General features: G+C 38.3%; 1 long non-coding RNA gene across 1 annotated transcript; it reads right to left on the reverse strand.

The window, feature by feature from the left end:
- Positions 1-3,817: 3,817 nt before the first annotated feature.
- On the reverse strand, positions 3,818-5,169 carry LOC135087421 (uncharacterized). Its single transcript, XR_010260807.1, has 2 exons — positions 4,613-5,169; positions 3,818-4,010 (listed from the first exon to the last, which is right to left on the reverse strand). It is a non-coding gene; the product is annotated as an uncharacterized LOC135087421 (long non-coding RNA).
- Between the last annotated feature and the right edge of the window lie 1,159 nt (positions 5,170-6,328).

The following is a 6,328-nucleotide window of genomic DNA, read 5'->3' on the forward strand; positions in this document are numbered from 1 at the left end:
AACCCAAAAAAAAGAAAAAAAAAAATTAAGCCACTAGGTCATAAAATTTGAAAAAATCACAAAATTAACGATAACTTCTAAACTACGAAAAATCGTAGAACATACATGGGGGTGAAATCGATAGGTCTAGTCCTCACTTATCACCTGCCTTCGGCTTGACACCTTACAAGAAACAACCTGTATAAAAAATAAACGCCTTATAATGCAATTGATTATGTAAATAGACAATTTATTGAAATAAATCCATTTACTCTTATTTGTATACCTCATGTAAAAACATTTTTTTTTAATTATTTATAAGTACATTCATATTTTAATGCAAAATTTAATAATAAACTTTATACTAAACAAATTTTGGAACATTGCTATTTACATAGTTTTTTTTTTTATTACATATCATCATCTGCATTGGATTCTTCGCAACTACTATCTAAATCTCTACTAAAATTGAGCCAAGGCTGCATTTTGTCCACTGCTACTATACCTTCATAGCGGCGGTTATTTTTGCGTGACAATGGTGTATCTTCGATAATGTACCTATCATTTGGAAGTGACTTAACTACGCGATAAGGTCCCTGGTATTTAACAACTAGCTTTTGTGACTGTCCATCGTGAGGGACCTGTCGTTCAACACGCACTAAGTCCCCTTCGTTATAGTTTTTCGCGGGTTTTCTACGAGCGTTAAACCTTTCCGCCTCTTTAATTTGCTTTTCTTTTATGTTTTTCCTAGCCTCATCCCTAATGTCTCCTAATTCTTCTGTCGTTGTCATATTCACTGTATCGTCTAAGACTTCACTTAATATTCCATCACTCCTACATTTTATATTAAACCCGAAAAGCAACTCTGATGGCGACTTTTGAGTTGTTTTGTGAGTTGTCGTATTTTGGCCTAACTGGATATCTAGAATTTGTTCGTCCCAAGACTTTTCGTCTTTGCCATGGGTCGAAGTATAAAGTGCATTAAGAATGGTTCTGTTAAATCTTTCTACTTGACCATTCGCGCGCGGAGTTGAAACAGCATTCTGTATGTGTTTGATGCCATGTGATGTTACAAACTCCTTAAAAACTGTACTGGTGAAACTAGTGCCTTTGTCAGTAATAAGTCGTGTTGGTACTCCAAAACAACTGACGTGATCTTTAAGAACCCTTACGGTAGTCGTTGATTTGGTGTCTCTTACCGGTCTTATATTGACAAATTTTGTGAATCCATCCACTAAAACAAGTAAGTAGCAGTTGCCCTTCTTACTTCTTATAAATGGACTTAAATCCTAGACCTAGATCCGCATGAACCGTATGAAAGGGTAGGTATACTTGGTTTGTCTATTGGGTGTAGTTCACCTTCGCGTTTACCTCCAGGTGCCTTATGGTGTGCACATTCTAAACATGACGATACGTATTTTTTTACGAATTTGCGCATTTTGGCTAACCAGTAGTTTTTGCGTATTCGTTGTAAGGTTTTGTCATAACCAAGATGACCGGCGTCATCGTGGTTCATTTTCAAAACCTGCCAACGAACCCCTTTTGGTACAAGCCACTTAATTTGATCCCCATCGATCCTATATACGCGATTATTTTTGAGTTTGTAGTTTTTATGAACATCTATTAGCTGTTCCGAATCGGGATCTGATAAAATATCCTTTATCCTTTTTACCTCCTCGTCAGCGGATTGTACAGTGGCAATCCAGTCTTGTTCATCCCCTTCAACGGCCAAAACGTCAAAACACTTGGGAGACTCTGTTTCATCTCCCTCAATAGGGTTGCGACTCAACGCATCAACATGTGACATTCGCGATCCTGGACGATACTCAATTGTACAATTGAATTCTTGGAGCTGCACCCACCATCGAGCAATCCGCGGGATTAAGTCACGCTTGATCATCGTTGAACGCAACGCATTACAATCGGTGAATATTTTGAATTCAATGCCGATGAGATAGACCCTAAATCGATTCAGTGATGCTACTACTGCTAACGTTTCAAGATCGTAAGAATGGAGTTTTCGTTCGTTTGCGTTTGTCTTGCGACTAAAATATGACACAGGTTGGAAAACTCCATTAGAGTTGGCTTGTAGTAAGATACCGGCTAGTCCCTCTTTGCTTGCGTCGGTATGTAGTTGGGTTTCGGCTTTATGGTCATAGAGCGCGAGAATGGGTCTACTGATCAACATTTCTTTTATTTTGCTAAACGCACAGTCCTCCAGCTCAGTCCAAACCCATTTCGCTTCCTTTTTTAGTAAATTAGTCAACGGCGCCGCTATCAGGGCGTAATTCATGATAAATCGCCTAAAATATCCTGACAAACCAAGAAATTGCCTAAGTTCGTGCTGATTTTTAGGTGTCGGGAATTTTGAGACCGCTTCAGTTTTACGATTTCCAGGCCGGATGCCATTGGAACTCACCTCATACCCAAGAAAATCGATATTGTCGAGGAAAAAGTGACACTTACTCAGTTTCAAGGTTAAACTACCCTTTTCAAGAAGTTCTAAAACCTCTTCTAATCGTTGTAAGCCTTCATTGACGTCTTTGGCTGGTATTAGGACGTCGTCCATATACACGATAGCGTATTTAATTTTCGCTTCGACTAATATTTTGTTGATCGTTCGCTGGAACACCGAAGGCGCATTTACCAAGCCAAATGGCATCCTATTGTACTCAAATTGGCCGTCTGGTGTCACAAATGCGGTCTTATGTCGTGATTCTTCGGCTATCGGTATCTGGTAGTATCCAGAGGCCAGATCAAGTAAATACCTTGTTACCTGCCAGTTGATCTAACTGATCCTCAATTCGAGGGAGTGGGTAGTGCTCCTTCTTTGTCATGCGATTTAACGCCCGCTAGTCGACACATAATCGTTTATCGCCCGTCTTTTTTTGAACCAACACGATTGGGCTAGCATAAGGCGACGTCGACTCCCTAACGATACCGTGATCAGCCATCTCCTGTATCATGCTCTTTACCAGAGCACGATCGGCGCAGGACATACGGTAGGGTCTGTAGACAACTGGCTCATTATCCTCCAACTTGATTACCATTTCCGTTAAATCTGTGAAGCCCAAATCATGAAGTCCGTTCGAAAAACAATGACTATATTTTTGTACTAAATTTTGTAATTTTAACTTTTCGTCCTCACTTAAATTGTCGTTACAGTTTAATGCCTCATTATTTTGGGTTTCACAGAATGTAACGTTAAAAGAGTCTAAGACTGTTGTTGATTCCTCAGTGTCTTTGTACAGTACACGCGTCAAAAGAGTTCCTTTATCGAGTGTGATTGAATTGGGCAACGCGTTGTGTATTAAAAGTGCACTAACACCATCCTTCACCTCGTATTCTCCCGGCAAAAGGTAGTATTCCTTTCCCTCAGGACCCCTTACAGTACCATTTACGTAAACACGTGTATTCACAGCTGGACTTGAAATAACCTGAACAGCACGCAACGTATTCGACGGTATTTCAACATTTTTACTTGCTACAAGATGCATTTTAACACACTGATTTTTTTTAAATATAACTTCCGTAGGAGTCTTCGTGATGATTATGTCGGGTTTTTCCGTAAACGAATGCCCCAAAAGAACTGACTGATTGATAACGTAGTCGTCAACGACGTACAAGTTTATTGATTACTTTATTCCCTGAACCTCAACCGAAACAGTCGTCATACCGACTGGAGAAATCAAATTAGCATCTATACCTCTAAGAACCGGTAAATCCTCTGGCATGACTACTTTTAGGTTAAGTTCCGATGCTTTGGTCAGTTTTATGAGGGAACACTGTGTCACACTCCTAGTAGAGGAGAGGGAACAAAATAAAGAAAAGATAGACAGTAGGTTCTTAGGTTTAATAGATGGGTTCACAATAAACGACCGAATGTGTGTAACTCAGTTCCGTCACTATCACTGTCCTGCAATTCCGTCGCGTAGCTCCAGGCGTAGGTGTCTTGACGTTGTATATGGCAGTAGGCCAGGCCAGGCAGAAATAAGGGGCTTGATAGACGTCCGGTACCGGGTAGATGGGCCCTGTAATAGTGTTAACAAAATATTTTACAACTATTCCGATTTCCTATTTTTACTGCAACATCCAAGGATCGGCAAGCGAAGCGGTAGGTGGGAGCAGATGATAATGATTTGCAAAAAATAGTGATCAATGATGAGGCACAATAATCAACTAATACATAGGGCAGAAAACAATTAAAAGCTAACGATATTAGTTTGTGACATTTTCGCAACAGACAGAATATGTCTGTCTGCCAGTTGAAGGAAATATAATTAAATTAGTACGAAATGTCACAAACGAAGAGAAGTTATTAAGTGTAAAATATAGGTGTGCGACTAAGATTAATTAATAACTATTTACGCTACGTTATGTACATAGTTGTGACATAAAATATTATGTGGGTACATATTTTTACTATTTACATTACCCACTCAAGTAACTACTTAAATATTTCAATTAACACTTTTTCTCGTTTAATTAAATTATAAGATCAAAGTATTGTAATTTACATGTAAGGATATAAAATACTAAGTACGTTAAGATCATGACACAGCGTGTTTTGATGATGAAATTACGAACTACAGCTAGAAGCTTACAACTACAAGAAATACATTGCAACACTTACCCGATAATTAACGGGGGATTCACAAGGTAAATAATTATTATGTACAACACGTTTTAGGTAGCACGATAGCACGACAACAGATAGGTAGGCTCACGTAGCAATAATTAGAGGTACGCGTCTTACTCAGAACGCATCCAGCGGGCCAGTGGGCGCAGGCCGAGGAGCCGTGACCTTCGAGACACTTTCACTTTACGGCTGCGTGCGAGCGTATGTCGTAGTCAGTAACAATCTTTAGGCCATTTAGTTAAGTGTTTCAACTTTGTATTATTTTACTTGTTGTTAGTAGTAACTTAGAATTAAGACTTTTAGTTTAATTATTTTTCTATGTAAATAATAAATTGTACATAACTACTTAGAATTAAGAATTTTATTATTTTAAGTTTCCGTACTATATTTAATAGTGAAACATTTTATTTTATGTAAAATAAAATAAAAGGTTACATACCCCCCTTTTAAGATTAGGATTTTTCCTAGTAAAATCCGCTATACTTAGCTCAATGGAGCTTAAAGTCTTTAACATGCCACGCACCTAATTTATTACCTGACATGTCCTCAAGTTCATAAACAAGTTTAAAGTTTTTGTTTATAATGCGGCATTTTATAAATTTCGGGGCTAGTTTTTTTGAGAATTTGTTGTCCTTATCACTTTGGTAGAAAGTTCTCTTCCAGACAATGTCTCCAACATTGAAATCTATATTTTTACGTCTAAGATTATATGTAGTACAATTTCGAGAATGTGCTTTTATGAGGGAAGCCTGTACTTTGTCGAAAGTTTTTCGCAAGCTGCCCAAATTTTCGGCGTAGGCATCACGAGGTGTAAAAACAATATGATCTGACAGATCTGCATCGATATAGTGAGAGCCACAACTGACCAGTTCGCGACCAAAAACCAGAAAGGAGGGTGTATATCCAGTGACTTCGTTGACTGCGCTGTTTAAGGCAAACTGGATTTTTGGAATAAAGGTATCCCAAGATCTATGATCATTTTCAATGAATGTGGAAACTGCAGTCATTATTGTTTTATTGTAACGCTCTACAGAGTTTACTTGAGGAGTATAGAGGGGAGTGTAGAAAACGTTTGGTATATTATAGAAGTAAATAATGATTTCATAGTATTGCTTATGAATTGTCTACCGTTATCCATTATAATAGTACTGGGAATGCCATGAACAAGAAAGACGTTTTCCTCTATAATTTTAGAAATAATATCAGCGGTTGCTCTTTTAATTGCGAAAAGTAGACAGTATTTCGAGAAACAGCAGTTAACTACCAACAAAAATGTGTTTTGTTTTCTAGAAACAGGTAATGGTCCGACGAGGTCAATACTTAACATTTGGAAGGGGCGGCTACAGTCCTTTGGTCTACCCATGGTACCCAAAGTAGCATGGTTAGGGTGTTTATATGAGAGACAAGTGTCGCAATTAGAAACAAAATTAGAAACATCATGCTGCATAGTTGGCCAAAAGTATTTCAAAGAGATGCGTTTACAAGTTTTAAAAATGCCAAAGTGACCGGATGTGGCATCGCAATGATTCTGCTCAATAATAGTCTGACGATGTTCAAGTGGCACAACCTCTTTCCATTGAAATTCCCTAGTAAGGGGGTTGAGTGATTTCATGTACCGGTAAAGTTTGCCGTGTGAAACCTGATAATTTAGGAAGGATGTTGGGGTTGTTAAGCAACCATTAAATTTATGTAAATACCAAGGATCGTTAG

The sequence above is a fragment of the Ostrinia nubilalis genome (assembly GCF_963855985.1).
Source record: "Ostrinia nubilalis chromosome W unlocalized genomic scaffold, ilOstNubi1.1 SUPER_W_unloc_6, whole genome shotgun sequence".
Taxonomy (NCBI): domain Eukaryota; kingdom Metazoa; phylum Arthropoda; class Insecta; order Lepidoptera; family Crambidae; genus Ostrinia; species Ostrinia nubilalis.